Genomic DNA, 18,424 nt, shown 5'->3' with positions numbered 1-18,424 from the left:
AAGCCGATTTCCCCTACTCTGAATCCTTTCAAGCATTCCAAATAGCCTGGTTTCCTTCTGGGTGGCAAGCTGAAATCTCTGGGATTTCTCAGGTCTTGCCCTTGCCCTTGCAAGACACTTTTTACAGTAAAAGAATTCACCAGATGAGCTGAACAGCAGAAAAGACACAGCTCAGGAGTAAATCAGTGAACAGGAATATCATGCCAAAAACTTCTTTGAGAACACACTACAGAGCAAGGGAAGATAGGAGAGAAAGCTGAGATATAAAGGACAAACCCTCCAACTTTCCAACATCATTCCCTACTTGTTTATTTCCATTGCTGTCAGCTCCTTCCCAGCCAAAAATAAGTCACCTGAGTCAGCCTTTTTTCTTCCTGAGTTTGGGGCACTGCAAAGCCCACCAGAAGGGCCAAGGGCACTCCTGTACCCCCTCACCAACAGTGAGCAGGTACCAGCCTGGCCCTCTGGTACTCCGTGGTCTGTGGCAGTCCTTCATTCTGGACCCTGCTTTGCTGCTCTTCCTTCCCTAACCCTGGTCTCAAACTAGGGATTGCTCCTGGAGGAGGAACCCAGGAAGATGAGGCTCAGGAGGGCCTCCCTGCCTGGAATCTCCGTGTGGGGAGTGCACAGCCAACAGATTTTTCCCAGGGACTTGCAAAATGCAGAGAGGCAGATTTCTTTTCTCTCTCTCTCTCTCTCTCTAGCCTCATACCAACCAGGAGTTCTTAGAACTTTCTTCAGTGACTTCTAGGTGTAGCCTGGCCACTGTTTCCACAGAAAGGCCACTTGAGCATGATCAAGCACACGTATAAGCAATTACATTTTTTTAAAAAACAACAAGCCAATGCACACAGACCTTTGACAGCAGCACAGGACGCTCAAGGGACCAGAGTCCCTACCTTGGGCAGTAGTGGTAGAGGCCGGGTTCTGCCACACAGGTCCCTAGACCTTTGGCAGTTTCCACGATTGCAAATCCAGACATGCAGAATCCTGAGGGACAACCTACTAACTGCAAAAGAGCAAAAATTCATCAGGATTCAGAGAGTGAAATCCATTTGTACTGGAAAAGAAAGAAGCAGGCTTGCTGTGAATCCAGCAGGGAGGACAGGCATAGATAAAGGCTGCTGTATGAGTCACGGAAACTATTGTTTCTCAAGGGTCATGCTGTCTCTGTAAAATGCTATGAGGACTCTCTCTTAGGGAACTCCTGCTTTCCTACCAGTGACGCCCCCAAATTCTGCTTTGCTAGTCCCATGGACTCCTGGGGATACTCAGTTGATAAGCTACGCTGTCCTCAGGACAACACTTGCTAATGGACTGAATGTTTGTGTCTTGTCCCAATTCAGATGTTGAAGCCCTAACCCTCAAGGAGTGCCATCAGGAGGTATGGGCTTTGAGAGGTGATGAGGTCATGAGATTGGAACCCTTGTGAATGAGATAAAACCCCTCCGAGAAAAGACCTGAGAGATTGTTCTGCCAGCTGTCAGCCGTGCAAGGCTACAACAGGAATATGGGCATCTATAGATAATGAAGCAGTCTCTTGCTAGATATCAGATCTCCCAGGATCTTGCTTTGGACTTCTCAGCCTCTAGAACTGCTAGGAATAGTACATGTTTTGCTGTTTCAGCCACCCAGTCTGTCATCATTTGTTGCAGCAGCCTGAAGCCTGAACTGAATAAAGCGGAGCCCAAATCCTGGTTAATCCCTGCTTCTACTCATTTCCCCTCAGAAAGAGCTTCTAATCCAGAATTGACCTCTGCTTTTCATACACGTGCTTCAGACTCCTTCTGTGAGAGCCCAGACTTTGTAAAAGACTCATCCCTCATAGCAACCAGCATTCTGTGACTCCTGAGGAATGTCCTCCCTGACTGTCTTGAGTCAATCAATCTGATTTTGATTCTAGAGTCCCAGGATCAAGCCCTGCATCAGGCTCCCAGCTTCATGGGGAGTCCGCTTCTCCCTCTGACCTTCTCCCCTCTCATGCTCTCTCACTCTCTCTCTCTCTCAAATAAATAAATAAAAGTCTTTTAAAAATCTGATTTTAACAGACCATAAGCTTGTTCTTGCTGGTCTTTGGAAGATTAGGCATTAGCCCTTCTGAGAAAGTTCTGAATGGCTGCTTCATGAAGGGGTGAACTGTGTCCCCAAAGTCTCTTTCTGCTGCCTTCTAATCACAGATGCTGAGACAAATCCTCCCAGGTGCTGGTTTTTCAAAGCACTTAATGCTTTGGCTTTGAAGTTCCTCACTTGTCAGTTCTGCTTTAGTCAGTTTGTGACAAACAGCCAATTGGTGGTGGATGCAAAGTGCACTGATAAAGTTAATATCAGGGAACAATTTTTTGAGTGTCAAGCATGTGCATGTGTGTGCACACACATATCCATGTGCTAAGCATTATGGTAAATGTCTGACAAGAACTAAAACATCAAAAATTCAGGATACCCCATTAGCTGATATTTTTATTATTCCTACATCATAAACTATGAAAAACAGGGTCAGAGAATAAGAAGTGGCAAAAAGAATCAAGATTTGAGGCAGTTCGATTTCACAGCCAGCCTTGATCAATAAGCATGTACACCTGTGTCTAGTTTCAGCTCTCTGTAACCTTGCCATAACCTTGGATAAGCCATTCATCTCTCAAGTTCAGGTTCTTGGTCCAAAGAGGGAAGGGGCACAGGTTGAGTACCTCCAGTGGACTTCCTGGCAGGCTTGTTCATTCAAGCATTCCTGTTTCAGTTTGAATAATTGAATTCAGTCTTTGTTTTACCGAAGGCCAAGCTTGTCCAGTGTGTCCATGCCACGAGCCAACAGCATTTGTCCATGCCATGTAACAGCTGAGCAACATTCATAGGAATGGGGGGAGGAAAAGATGTCCATAGGTGTTGACAGATGTTCTGCATGGAGGGACAGGAGCTGGGGCCATCACCTGCTGTTTCTAGTGGCCTTCTCTGTCGAGTTAAAATAAATGGCAATTATTTGCAATGACAGGGATGAAAGTAGAGGGTATTATGCCAAGCAAAATAAGTCAGTCAGAGAAAGACAATTATCATATGATCTCACTCATATGTGGAGCTTAAGAAACAAAACAGAATCATAGGGGAAGAAAGGAAAAAAAATAAAACAAGATGAAGTCAAAGAGGGAGACAAACCAGAAGAGGCTTTTTTAAAAAAGAGATTTTTATTTACTTATTTGACAAACAGAGATCACAAGTAGGCAGAGAGGCAGGAAGAGAGAGAGAGGAGGACGCAGACTCCCCAGGGAGCAGAGCACCTGATGCAGGGCTCGATCCCAGGACCCTGAGATCATAACGTGAGTTGAAGGCAGAGGCTTTAACCCACTGAGCCAGCCAGGTACCCCTCAGAAGAGACTCTTAATCACAGGAAACAAACTGAGGGTTCTTGGAGGGGAGGGGGATGGGTGGATGGCGTAACTGGGTGATGGACATTAAGGAAGGCATGTGATACAGTGAGCACTGGGTGTTATAAAAGACTGATGAATCACTAACCTGTATGTCTGAAACTAGTAATTGTAATTAAATTAAAATTTTCTTTAAAAATAATTTTAAACTAAAGTAAGTAACAATCAAATAATGATCAGAGTTATCCAGCAGGGAGTATCAGATCTAGATGTCAGTTAAATTTAAGGGGCTTGCCGAAGTTTAGGAGAGTCACACTAGGTCATTTTCCTGTGTGGGGAAATCTTCAGGGGAAGTTCCAAAGACAAAGATTATTAATATTTCTCCTTCCCCCATTCCTCCTAGAGCCAAAGATGTTTCCTCCACTCACTCACTGGCCCTGTATGTAGGTGTTGCTTTCTCTCTACCAATCACAAAATCAGTGAGTAGCTATAACTTCACCTTTTCCAATATCCCCCTACCCCCGACCTTTTGTTTTTAATGGCCATGGGCAACAGGGACAAAGACATTTTTTAAAAACTTACAGAGATCTATTATGCTCTACTACCTTGGCCCGCATGGGCCACTGCAAAGGGATTCTGCGAACTGTGTACTCAGATGAGTGGTCATTATCTTCAAAAAGGCAGGGGCTGTGATAGACACAGGAACCCTCTCCCCTTGCTAAAGGCTTGTTTAAGTAACCTGATGTCCCCACAGACCCCCTCTCCCCTTGCTGAAGGCTTGATTGTCCCCATAGCCGGATGGCAACACATACCAGGATGTCTATTGTCTGTGATCACCCGGTCTGTCAAGAGAAAAGACAAATGAGGAATAGAGTATACCTGCGACTTTCCAGAGTGCTGAGCCAAGGCCCACCAGAACAAACCGTTGTGTCCTTGCCTTAAACCCAGTACCTGACAATGCTTGATTTAAATTTACCAATCAGATTCCTGTAACCAAGCATCTGCTTCTGTAAGCTCGCTTCCCGCCACCCCAACCCTGCCCTATATAATCTGCTCCCCAACCTAGCCTGGCGCGCTCAGCCCACAAAGGCTGATGCGTCCGCAGGCGCCTGTGTAACCAATAAACCTCTTGCAACTTGCATCCAGTGGAGACTTGGTGTCTGCTTCTTGGGTGCGGATCGAGGGTCTTTCATTTGGAGGTCCCACCGAGATCTCTTGGAATCCCACCCAAGACTCCAGCCAATCCCCACCGGGAGGTAAACTGGCCAGCATCTGTGTCTCTGTCTCTCTGTTTGTCTGTTTTTATGTTCTTGCGCCGCAACCTTTCAGCAACTACGTAGTTGATCTGTGTTTGTGGGCAGCTGGAGAAGGAGTTGATGAACTCGGACTTCTCCCCTGCCACCCCGGGGGACGCCTCGGGGGTCTGTGAGTTAGGAGGAAACCTCTGTGCTCTTCCTGACCGTCTGTGAGTCAGGAAGGAGGCTCTGTGCTCCTCCTGACCCTCTGTGAGTCAGGAAGGAGCCTCTGTGCTCCTCCTGACCATCTGTGAGTCAGGAAGGATCCTCCTGACCGTCTGAATCAGTTAGCTGTTTGTGTCTCTTATGTCTAATGTCTAAATTGTCCTATTAATGTCTTTAAATGTGGTTATATGTTCCTTACACTGGTCATAAAGGTTACATTTTGTTTAAAGGGATGGTGTCTAACCTGTTTGAATCTGAGGAATGCCTGACTGTATGAATGTTTGTGTGGCTCCACCGCCTTCGGCTACGGAGTCTGAGTGGGCTGCACCCTGAGTCTCGCGGAGCATCATACGGCATAACGGTGATCTACTTACTCCATGGAGTAGCCTGGACCGGGGTTTATACGGATAGACCTTAGCTAAGACACTCCTAAGTTCCTGCGAGGGACGCGAGCAGAACAGCATCTGAAAGGTCCCCCTCCCCTTGTCTGCAACATCGTACATATCAGGAGGGAATATAAGAGATAGGTATTAAGAGCTAAAACCAGATTCAATGAGTCAGCTAGTAAATTTCCTCCTGACATATTGGATGATAATTACGTAAATAAGCCTTCTTCTAGTAAACCCAGGTTGCTGGGCCATCCCTAGCAAAGGGGACTCTGACTTTATTTCTCTCTGCTTCTCCTAATAGATGTGGGAGCTTCTCCCTTACTCACTTCCTGTGTTAATGGCTATAACTGGAGCAAACTGGGGTTGGTCTGACTCGAGACAGAGAATATAGGGAATATCCCCAAGCAGCTGCCGAAATTCTTTGTTTCGGGGAGGTTTCCCTGTGTTCTCTGGCCCGACTTAGACTGCCTAACCCCTCCCCCCTGGCTAATGAAAAAGCATGGCATCTGCTCCTCTGTTGGGGCTTAGGAGCTCCAAAACTGGGAATCCTTTCTCTGCCTCCTGGCAACACTTTGTTTCTTCTGTTTCCCTCTTCTCCTATTTCTGTACCAACGTGTGTGCAGCCTGCATGACTGGCCTCTAGATCATGCACCACAGCTCCTTCTCTCTTCACTGTCAAGGAGCAAGAAGAGCACCCCCTGGACCTAACACACCCCCACTCCAGATCTTCCCAACCATGTCTCAGGTAAACATTCAAAGTGGAGTGGGTCCAGATGGAACGTAAATCAATGTTGGAACTAAGTTAAGTTTGTTGATTTAATTAAAATAAGACCTGTCTTTTAAGTTATCAGCAGTAAATGTGAAACTTCGAAGTTTACCGAAGGTCAAATAAACTCATGTTATTTATTAAAATTTGTTAGCAAAGAAATAACTAAACTGATGGTTAATTGTCTATCTCAAAGTTCTAATGGGTAATTGCTGAAGTAGCTTTCAAAGTCTTTGATAATCTAAAAGCTTTAAAGTTTTGCTTGGATGACAAATGAAATTAAATTATGGACATCTAGGTCTTAACCAAGCAGGATAAAATGGTAGGTCATTAATTACTGGATATAGGTTTGTGCTTTTGACTTCTTACTGCAAAGAAACTAAGAGTATTTAAATCTGTTGGTAAACTTGTCTGCCACTTAACTGATTCATAAATTTACCACCTGAAGAATTCTGTTGTAACAGTTCACAATTGGTTGATACTTAGTCTTCACTAGAGATTAAGGGGTTTCTAAGAGTATCAAATTCTGCTTAGTGTAACTAAGACTGATGGAAATAAGGGAAACTCTATAGAAAAATAGATAATAAGTAAGAAAGATTTAAGGAATGGGAATACATTTTGTTAAAGGTAAAGGAAGGTCATTTTATCCTAAATGAGATGGTTACTTGGAAAGAAATGGCTTAGGACAAGACCTGAATGCAAAGAAAAGTTATGAAAGGTTTATGAAGGGTCTTTCTGAAATTCTCTGTTCAAAGGATAAAATTTTCTTAGATTAATTGATCTCCTGTTACGAGAATGTAAATGATTTTCTCTTTGCCTGCCCAGAAAAACCAGTTTCTATGCTTTGTTTTATCAGGTATTTAACATCCCTATTATATTTAGGCATGTGCTTCAAAACTTTCTAAGATCTTAGCAAACGTTGACAAGATTTAAATTGTAAATCTCTTTGACTCAGGCTTTTCCCTGATATATGAAGTTGCTCATGAAATACTACTGAACCGATGATAAACCTTGGATTACATTTGGGAAAATACTATAACTATTCTAGAGATTCTACGCACTTCCTAAAGTTTTAATGTTTTGAGAGATCATCGCTTGATACTGTAATTATGGAAATGTTATGTATCACAACAATAACCTGATTTCCTTGCAGCTAAATTGTAAACTCCCCTGTCTCTTTAGCTTTAACCATATCCATTCTGAGTTTTTGTCATTTATAATTGTTTTAATTCTCTTGTAAAATGAGTTTTATCTTCAAGGAGATTCCTATAAAGGACTTTCAGGACAAATACAGATATTTGATATACTTGAAAATCCTAAAACTGAAATGGGTAAAAATTTCCAAAACTGACTAAAGCCGCATTCACCAGATTTGGTAACACGGGACTAAATAAACTAAAAAAAATATTATAATGTTATATTTCTTAATGTTTTGTCTTACTTTAAACATTGCTGGTTCTCTCTAATGTTTGCTCTTCCAGACTAGGGATACTTCCTCCTAGTTATCTGTAACTTATAGAGATGTAAAAGTGCTCATTTATAAAAGAGCTCAAAGCATTCAAGCTTTTCTCTCTATCTGAACCCTCTGAAACCAAAAGGTCTCAGTAAGTAAGCATTCTTCCATGGCAATCAGTCATTTGCATAAGTTTAATAAGAATCTGTTCTCCTTGTAACAGGAAAGAATTGGAAACACGGGTTATTTTACCAAGGCTTTGACTGGGATGTCATATTTGAAAAGACTCAGATAGTAGCAGACAGTTTAAAGAAACTAAGGTTGACTTTATGAAACCTGGAGCCATAAAGCCCCTTGGGACTGTTGGCCTGATACCTTGCTTACAGAGTTCCCAGCAGCCTCACCAGGTGAGTAAAGAATGTCACTCCTTGGTAGGTGCGATCTCAGAGGAGGAATTCGCCCACTGAGAAATTCGCCCAAATCGACAGGTATTGCAGGCATGCCTGATGGCCAGTACAGGGCTTGGCTTCTGGCCCAGAGAGGCTACTAAAAGTTCAACCTAGAGATTCCTTATTAAAAGTTCCAGCAAAGCAGATGCTAAAAGATCTATTGATCACACTCATTGTTCTTGCTGAGCTTATGTAAATAATAGGCCAAGTTTGTTAAAACTGAACTTGTTTCACAAGTAAATTAATCCTGATTTGGCTATCTCTGTAAATGAGGGTTATTTTAGAGAGAAAAATTCTGTTTTAATAACACACCTTTATGGATGTTAAATTCTAGATTTGATTGTCTTTAAATGTTTGTTTACCTAAGCTAAACAATTTGAGGTAAACTTCAGAGAAGTTGTACAATAGCTTCTTTAGTCAATCTTATTATTTTGTGGGGATATTAGCAGACCCCACGGCACGTGATTAAACAACTGGAATAATGAAATTGCCTAAAAGCCAGCATACCGCACTCTTCTCCCACTTGACAGTGATCCTCTGTAATCAGGATATTGTTAAGGTTGGACCACTCAAAGGTCTTATTATTGGTTTCATCCCTTAGTCATATTTATCTAGAGGCCACCTCCATTGAGGTGCAATTGCAAACAGATGCTTTAGCAAAGCCTAAAACAGCCCTCATAAAAGAGCCTCAAAGCTCACTATGGGACAGTCCCTAACTGTAATAATGTCACATCAGGTCCAGATTTGTTCTAGTAGCCAAAGGCCACCAATGGATGATGGAGGCCGACTTATTAAATACTGGGCTACACTAACAGAGATGCCAGAAATAAAACTTAAAATTTGTCAAACTTTAAACCTAGTTACCTGTATGCCTGAACCTGACCACTGTACTTCTTTCTCTATAGAGCAAAAATGTTCAGAGATTATTAATCTAGCTTATTCTATATGGCCAGGTTTAAGATGCCCCTGTTAAAATTACGAATGACAGTTGGTTTTCTGATGAAAACAGTTTTAATAGAAAGAAGAAGAAAAGTTAGGTGTGCCATAGTGCTCACTAGCACTTTGCAATTGCCAAAAGCCTAAGAATTAACATTTATACTGACTCCAAATATGCCTTCCTGGTACCACATGCCCATGGAGCTATTTGGAAGGAAAGGGGATTTTCCTGGAATCATGGGCGCATTACTAAAACCATTAAAACTCCTACTAATCTCCCCAACTTAAAACAGAGATGAACACAATCTGTTTTTAAATGGTATGATCACTTAGCATCCATTTTTGTTCCATCTGCGGGACTAGGGGATATCATGTGGCATGTAGAAGTCCTTAATAAATATACTACAAAGGCACTCAATAATTCACTAAATAGCATCTCCCAGCTTAATGCCGAAGTGTCACAGATACGCAAGGCAGTCCTACAAAATAGGATGGCCCTGACAGCAGCCCAGGGTAGCACATGTGCAATTATCAAGACAGAATGTTGTGTGTACATCCCAGACTATCACAAAAATGTCACAGGACTAATAAAAGATATTAATACCCAAATTAAGGCCTACAAGATCCTTCTCTCTCTCTCAGTAAATGGTTAAGTTCCTGGTTTGAAGGAGGACTATGGCCGAATCTCCCTTTCGGGCTTCTCATTCTGATCGCCTTATTAACCTTAATATGTTGCTTTGTTCCATGTTTCTCTACTTGGTGCCGAGACTCCATTGCTACAATGGCTACACCATGACAGATGATCCTTGTCGCGCACAAGGGCACCTCTTTACTGTCAGTGCTGGATTCAACTACCTCCACCTTTCGAAACTCCCTTATACATTCCTACCCTGATCAATATTGACCCCAGTAAGTAGGGACAACTCTACGCCCCTATTCAGCACGAAGAAGTTATAGAAGATGAGACCTTCCACCTTCAACCACCTTAAAGATTTAAGGGTCAAAATTGTTCAGGGGGGAATGAAGGAGCAGGAGGCTGGCTGAGGACAAAGCAAAAGCTGGCCCCCTTTACCCGCTCCCCTCCATATGTATAGCATTCCTCAGACACCCCTGACTGCCATAAAATGATAAATAGTTGACTTGCTGAGATCACAATCCTGCAAGACAGGAGCCTCCCTTGGTTTGCAAATGTCCTTGAGATTACAACAAAGAAGTTACCTTATCAATAGCCCAATTTTCAATCGTCCCTTGTATCTTAAATAAATTCGTACAGTTTATAAAAGATCACTTGTCAGTAATCCAGACAATGATGCTGACACAGCAATATCAACTAATGAAACAGACCGGCTCTCAGACTGACTTACTTCATGAACAAAGAGAATGGATATAAGATTCTATCCATGATAAAGAAAAAAGGGGGGAATGAAAGACCCCTCTCCCCTTGCTAAAGGCTGTTTAAGTAACCTGATGTCCCCACAGACCCCCTCTCCCCTTGCTGAAGGCTTGATTGTCCCCATAGCCAGATGGCAACACATACCAGGATGTCTATTGTCTGTGATCACCCGGTCTGTCAAGAGAAAAGACAAATGAGGAATAGAGTATACCTGCGACTTTCCAGAGTGCTGAGCCAAGGCCCACCAGAACAAACCGTTGTGTCCTTGCCTTAAACCCAGTGCCTGACAATGCTTGATTTAAATTTACCAATCAGATTCCTGTAACCAAGCATCTGCTTCTGTAAGCTCGCTTCCTGCCACCCCAACCCTGCCCTATATAATCTGCTCCCCAACCTAGCCTGGCGCGCTCAGCCCACAAAGGCTGATGCATCCGCAGGCGCCTGTGTAACCAATAAACCTCTTGCAACTTGCATCCAGTGGAGGCTTGGTGTCTGCTTCTTGGGTGCGGATCGAGGGTCTTTCAGAACCAAAAAAGCAAGAGTTAATGGACCATCAGAATAATGGAGTACCAACACTTTTTCGTCCTTGGCTTGAATCCTCAAGGTCCAGTGTCTCAACAGAATTTTCATTTTGGTCTCATCTGACTCACTTGTCCACCTCTGGGCCAGTTGGCAGTTATACTGAGAACTGGAAATTTTCCTTAGAAGAGAAAAAGAGTATTTGTCAGGTAAACCCAGAAAATGTCCATTATAGGAAGTTAGGCCTTTTGTCATGGTACTCCATTAGCACCCTCCTGACTGTTAAAGAAAAAAAAAATTTGTGACACCCATTAAAGACAGTAAGGAAGATTTTATTCAAGGGATGATACTACGATGGGATTTTATTTTATAGTATGGGAGAGAAATCTGGCTCAGCTCAGACAAATGGAGATTTATAGCTAAAGAGCATGGTGGGGGTCACTGAATGTAAAATTAAGATGGAACATCAAGGGTAAGGATGAAGGGATTCTGGCTAAACCATCTGGACAGTAATATTGTTGAAGGAAGTCTAGGGTCATAAACTATTGAGAGCAGGGGATAAGGAATTTATTAAAAAACCTATTAATACATTTTAGAGAGAGGGAGCAGGAGTAGGGGTCGAGGGAGAGGGAAAGAGAATTTTAATCAGACTCTTCACTGAACATAGAGCCTGAGGTGAGACTTAATCTCAGGACCGTGAGATCATGACCAGAGCAGAAACCAAGAGTCAAACGTTCAACCAACTGCACCAACCAGGTGCCCTGGGAATAAGGGATTTGATCAGATATTAAGCGTTGTAGATACTGAAGCACCTGGGTGGCTCAGTTGGTTAACTCTCTGGCTTTGGCTTAGGTCATGATCTGATCCCAGGATCAAGCCTGGCATTGGGCTTGCTGCTCAGTGGGGAGTCTGGTTCTCTCTCTCCCTCTGCTACTCCCCCTGCTCATGCTCTCTCTCTATCAAAATAAATAAATCTTTAAAAAAAAAAAGAGTGGTAAGATACCAGGGGTGAGAGATAAGGAATTTGATCAGATATCAAGAGTAGGATAGGAGATTGCTGAAAAATTGAAGAAACAGGTTTCTTGCTAAAACTGGGCTAAGTGGGCAGAGCCCGAGGTCAAGGCTGGACAGAAAGAGGACTCAGAGGAAGTTGACTCAAGTCTGGTCAAGGAGAAAATCTTCATCATCCATGACCATTGTATTTTCTGCAGTCACACATTTTACTAATTCTTTTATCAGACATTCAGTGAACGAGAAACATAAACACAGCAGCAATAATATAACAAATGTAAGCACTCTAGCAGAGACAAAGGCAGTATAGGAATCCACCTCATCAGATTTAGAATATGCATGACTCCATGACTGAATTACTACCACTGCTTGACTTTACTGTTGAGATTAAGATGGAGTACAGAGGATCAGAGGGAAGGGAGGGAAAACTGAATGGGAGTCTTCAGAAAGGGAGACAAACCATGAGGCACCTTTAACTATAGGAAACAAACTGAGGGTTGCTGGCGCGGGAGGGGAGTGGGAGACATGGAGTAACTGGGTGATAGGCATTAAGGAGGACACGTGATGTGATGAGCACCAGGCGTTATCCACAACTGACGAGTTACTAAATTCTCTAAAACCAATGATGTACTATCTAATGGCTAATTGAATTTAAATACCTAAAAAAGACACACAAAAAAAATAAAAGATGTAGCATAACTCACAATATCCTTTGAGTGGAAGAATGTGCGGACTTTCCACACCTCTGCTGTCCAAGCCCAATGGCTAGTAGCCACCTGTGGCTAATGAATTGTGATCACTGAGCCAGCTATGTTCTAGTAACTACCCATTTACCCAACATAACAGATAAAAGAAGGTAAAAGGCTTCTAAGGAGACTGGTTATTTATATTTTGAACCACATCTTGGCAGGTATAACTTGCAACTTGTGCTTAGTGGTAAGATTTCTGATATTTACTTTCTCTTTCCCTTGGCAAGTCAAGTTAGTTAAAAAGTAATTAGAGTTGAGTCCATTGTTTTTCTTAAATGTTTACAGAGCTATAGAACTCTCAAGCTTTCTTTACTAGACAGGATTAGATCACATTAGTGATAAAGATCAGAATGATTTGCATTGCTAAAATGAGAACTGCCTGTCAGTTTGGATACAGCTCATTTTTATAACCAACAGATTGGCTGGGCTAGAGATTAATGAGTGCTATGGGTGGGGTGATGAAAGTGATACATTCAATGACCTGTGGAATTTGTTCTGTAATTTCCCCACTCCTCTGGTCAGCAGAGCATCTTCTTCAGTACTGCCCATAACTGCATTCAGAAAATCACTCTACAAAAATGGTTATTTGTTTTGCCTTTTTTTAAAATCATTTTTAAAAACATTTGATTTATTTACTTGACACACAGAGAAAGAGAATGAGAGCACAAGCAGGGGGAGCAGCAGAGGGAGGTGGAGAAGCAAGCTTCCTGCTTGGTGGGATTGCACAAGGGCTGAAGAAGACAGAATGGGAAGGGGACAAGGAGAATAGTGGGTTTCAGCTTCTTGGAAACAGAACTCACATCTATTTCTTGTTTATCTCACTGCTCTAAACCCAGGTTACAGCACAGTGCCTGCAGCAGAGTCATGTCATGCAAGTGCTACAGAACTGATAAATATTGCTATTTATACTACTAAAATTCCCCCACAAAGGGCCAAGTGTCATAGCTTCTCCCAGTTCCCCACACTGAATGCAATGAAGAATCAAACTATCGGGTTAAGGATGGCGAGAGGCATTTAACAGGACCCAGATCACAGGAGCCATATTGTATTGCAGGACCAGGGGTCTTACCAGTGACTAGGTATTCACTCCTCTTAAGAGGCTAGCTCCTTGGATCTCCCTCTTCAATACTCTGAACCTATGTATGGCATCAGAAACAAAAGTAAACATAACTTATCGCCCTTGTTTATTTTTTACTATTATTTGTTACAGAGGAAGAGAGAGATCACAAGCAAGAGGAGCAGCAGGCAGAGGGAAGGCAGGCCCCCCACTAGAGCCTGGTATGGGATCCATTCCCAGGACCCTGGGATCATGACCTGAACCAAAGGTAGATGCTTAACTGAGTAAGCTACCCAGGCATCTCTTATTGTCCTTCTTTAAAATTTAATGTATTCTCTCTCCCTCTCTCTTTGTCCCCACTCTGTCACTCATACTCACACAATCACAGAGTCACAGACAATAGCAAGGTATTTCCCATGCTAACTCGCTAAGGCATTATGAGCTTAAGCTCAACAGAATCACTTTGCCAGCTGCTGCTCTACCGTGCCCTGATCCCTTCTCTGTCCCCAAGCTCGATCTAGAACTCAAGTGTCATGGTGGTGGCTCTTTCTGCCCTCCCTCCACAAGGCTGTCATCAGCACACTCTTCCCCGTGGCTCCACTCCCCGGCACTGGCTGCCTTTGGCCTACTGGTATGCCCTCTCCTAGAGCCTTTCCACTCTCCCTGAGGGGAAGAGAACCCTTACTTCTCCCCTGTGGCTGTCACGTGTCCACTATATATTGTGACGATCAGCCCAATTAAGAGATTGGGAACTAAAAGACCGGCTTCTGGTTATGGATAAAACTAACTCTGGAGCTTGGGACACATGACAGCAGCACATGGTGGTAGAACTGAGATGCTTAGGGAGTTAATCTGCATTTTCACATCTGGTCAGCAGCAGAACAAAGAGGACACCCCAGATCTCCTATCTCCCAGAACAGTACTCTTCAAGTAACTTACAGCACCATCCTTCTCCAGCTTTGGGAGTGGCACTTTTCCAACCCCAAAGTCTTGATTCTAGGCAGCACTCTGAGAGATATTCCCTCCAGAATCACCCCTGGCTGGAAGTAGTGGTTGGCCAAGGCCTCCCAAATATCTTCCCTTCAGAGTTGCGCTTGCATCAAACTCAAAACTGTGGCACGTACGGGACTTTCCTGTCGGCCTCTAGCTCTAATGACCTATTGGACTTCAGAGGTGCTCTTTTATACCCACTTACCTTATAACATCACCGTGTGACTCCTCTAGAATTCTCTCCATGGTTTTACTCCTGTACTGATTGTTATGGACTGAATTGTGTCCCCACAAAAGTCATATGTAGAATTCCTAATCTCCAGTGTGACTGCATCTGGAGATAGGGCCTACCTAGAAGGAGGTACTGAAGGCTTGGTGAGGTCACGGGAGTCCTAATCTGATAGGACTGGTGTCCTCATAAGGGGGAAACACATGAAAGAACTCCCCCTACCTCCCCTCTGGGGGCCCACAGAGAAGAGGTCATCTGAGGGCACAGTTGAAAAGATAGTGATCTATAGACCAACAAGAAAAGGCTCACTGGAGACCAACCTTGCTGGCACCTTGATCTGGAACTTCTGGCCTCCAGATCTGTGAGAAAATACATTTCTGTCATTTAAGCCGCCCAGCCTGTGTTTGGTATAGCAGCCTAAGTAGACAAAAATATACTGATAAAGCCTTCTTTCAAGCTTGGGAGAAACTTTCTATACACTGTGCTCCATGCTTTTGGGTCTAACCCTTCTCTCCATAATCATTGCTAATATTTGAGCCAGAGAAGTCATAAATACTAGGAATGTTGGAATTGGATAGGGGATCAATAACAATCTAACTCAATATCCCCAGCTATGAAGAATTAACACACACACACACACACACACACACACACACACACACACACCACTACAAACATGGTTATCCCATTTAATTACATTGGTGATTTCTTGATACCCAAGCCCACATGCCAGCTCCCCTTCGGGTACTAACCTCACTATCTCCCTGTAACCTACCCACCTCCATGCAGACCTAGGACCTTATACCTCAACTCCTGCCAAGCTAACGACAAAAGTTTATGATTCAGTTCCTACCTCTCCTGCTTTATTCATGACCTCTTAAAGTCTAGTGACCCATCCTCCTCTTCTTTCTAAAAAACAAAACAAAACAAAACAAAACAAAACCCACTGCTTCCTGGGAACCTTTCAGATTTTTTAAAAATTTTTTTATTTCTTTTTTTAATACATTTTATTTTATTTTATTATTACTTTTAAAGATTTTATTTATTTATTTGTCAGAGAGAGTGAGCACAGGCAACAGAGTGGCAGACAGAGGCAGAGGGAGAAGCAGGCTCCCCACTGAGCAGGGAGCCTGATGTGGGACTCCATCCCAGGATGCTGGGATCATGACCCGAGCCAAAGGCAGCCGCTCAACCAACTGAGCCACCCAGGCGTCCCTTTAATTTTTTATTTCTTTTCAGCGTAACAGTATCCATTGTTTTTGCACCACACCCAGTGCTCCATGCAATACGTGCCCTCCCCAATACCCACCACTTCGTTCCCCCATCTCCCCCACCCCTTCTAAACCTCAGATTGTTTTTCAGAGTCCATAGTCTCATGTTTCACCTCCCCTTCCAATTTCCCTCAACTCCCTTCTCCTCTCAATATCCCCTTGTCCTCCATGCTATTTGTTATGCTCTACAAATAAGTGAAACCATATGATCATTGACTCTCTCTGCTTGACTTATTTCACTCAGCATAATCTCTTCCAGTCCCGTCCATGTTGCTACAAAAGTTGGGTATTCATCCTTCTTTCAGGTGTTTTTTACCTCTATAATCTACTGGAGGATAACAATGTACCAGAACCCTTGAGTGACCATTAATGCCTATTGGTCACATCGTGCATGCTACGTAGGACCCTATTCCGTGTTCTTAACAATCATGGCTTTGACTCGTAGCTGAAGGTGGACTTTAACTGGAATCTATTGTGCAAATACCTGAAGCAGGAAGTCCCCTGCCCAGTGAATGAGGCATGCAGACTTCCAGAGGTCTTGAGGTCCTCTCTTCAAATATACACATTCACTTTGAGCAATCAGGATTCCCACGCAAACAAGAGACAAAAGAAAAGAAAAAGAAAGAAAAGAAAAGAAGAAAAAAGAGAGAGAGAGGAAAGAAAGGGAATATGGAAAATAAGGTTCAGCCCAGTTGGGCCCCAAGGTAATATTTATGAAGTAGACAAACAAAAAGAGATAAAAAGACTGATACAAGTATATGACAAGAGAAAAAAAATATATATGCAAATAAAGAAAGAACCTCGTCAAAAAGAACCACAAGAGTAAAATTTATATGCTATCAGGACAAACACAAAAAACACAGAAACACTGGTGGAAGAAGATGGGAGAGTTCTTATAAATTCTCAGTGTGTGCGAGGAAGGTTGTTTTGATTCTTCCTGGATGTATCTTAATATCTTTGTTAAAGGACTCAACTTTCCTAAGAGAAAGGGGATTAAAAATTGGTTTACCTATAGGGGTAGTATTGATTGGGGAAAGGGGATTACTTTGAAGTTTAACTCTATATGAATATTAGAGGATAAAAATAAAAAGGAATAAACTAGACTAAACTAAAATTTTAAAAAAAGGAATTCAAAAAATAAAAATGCAAAAGAAAAACATAGGTGTATGTATCAAAAATTCAGGTTAGAAAGGTATTATGGAATTTGATGTACTGCACAACTCGCTGTGATGGTAAATAGGTTAAAAAAATTACCTATGTGTAAAAAAAAAAAATAAAAATGAACCGGAATGGTGGGAACAAATGAACAATACAAGTTTTCCTATGAGGTAGTGGTTGTTCTCTTGTAGTCCTTTTTTTTTTTTAATTTTTTTAAAAGATTTTATTTATTTATTTGACAGAGAGAAATCACAAGTAGATGGAGAGGCAGGCAGAGAGAGAGAGAGAGGGAAGCAGGCTCCCCGCTGAGCAGAGAGCCCGATGCGGGACTCAATCTCAGGACCTCGAGATCATGACCTGAGCCGAAGGCAGCGGCTTAACCTACTGAGCCACCCAGGTGCCCCGTCCTTTTTTTTTTTTTTTTTTTTACTTGGTTTGTTTTCTGGGGGAGGGGCCTGCCACGTGGGTTGTCAGTCAATGATGTTTCCTGAGTTAAGTCCTCCCGCCCCCCCAAGGGGGTGGGCTCTGAGGAAACTGGTTTTTTCCAGGCATTTGTTCTCTGGCGGTTTTTATGCTTGTTCACTTTTTATTTCCTCTCACCTTGACCGCCTTTGATGGTTTTTGTAGTTTTAGAGGAAAACAAACCGCACCCCGATCTCCCTCTCAAAGAGAAGTCTCAGTCTGGGTGCAGAGCCTAAATAAGTTTCCTCTTGGCCACTGACAGAGCAGGTTCCAAGTTGCAGACCCTGGGGGCGCAGGATCTTTTGCTTGTACCCGAAGCCAAGGCAGTGGCAGCTGTCTGGGAGCTCCCGACTGCCAGAGAGGTTCCAAGCAGTGATCGCACACTGAGATTTTGCCGCTGGCCCAGGCTGGGAGTGCCCGGCTTGCGCGCACCTCTTTCAGAGGCGGCGCGCATCTCGGGCACTGAGAACAGGGTGCTGGTCCATAAGCACCAGGCTGGGCTTTTGCGCACCTCTGTCGGGAGAGTTTGGGGCTTGAGGCTTAGGCTTTGAAACAATGGCGCGGGTCACAGAGCGCCAGCCGGGCCTTTGTAACTCAGGGGAGCACGTGCGCGCGTTATCTCAAGCTTTGTGGTAGGGCTCGCACGTTCTGCCTACCGGCGTGGCTCCCATCTCCTCACAGGAACTAGAACCCACACATTCTCGGGCGCGCTGGCAGCTTAGGGAACAAGAGCTGGTTTCTCCCCCGCACTCTCTCTGCCTCAGCTCCGGGGAGGC

The 18,424-nt window shown here is 43.3% G+C and overlaps 1 long non-coding RNA gene across 1 annotated transcript; it reads right to left on the bottom strand.

Annotated features, from left to right (window-relative positions):
- Positions 1-2,775: 2,775 nt before the first annotated feature.
- LOC131824333 (uncharacterized) lies at positions 2,776-12,515 on the bottom strand. Its single transcript, XR_009350828.1, has 3 exons — positions 12,437-12,515; positions 3,939-4,043; positions 2,776-2,946 (listed from the first exon to the last, which is right to left on the bottom strand). It is a non-coding gene; the product is annotated as an uncharacterized LOC131824333 (long non-coding RNA).
- Positions 12,516-18,424: the final 5,909 nt, after the last annotated feature.

This window comes from Mustela lutreola, chromosome 2, assembly GCF_030435805.1.
Source record: "Mustela lutreola isolate mMusLut2 chromosome 2, mMusLut2.pri, whole genome shotgun sequence".
Lineage (NCBI taxonomy): Eukaryota > Metazoa > Chordata > Mammalia > Carnivora > Mustelidae > Mustela > Mustela lutreola.
The sequence above is the reverse complement of the archived record's forward strand: the minus strand, read 5'-3'. Positions and strand labels throughout refer to the sequence as shown.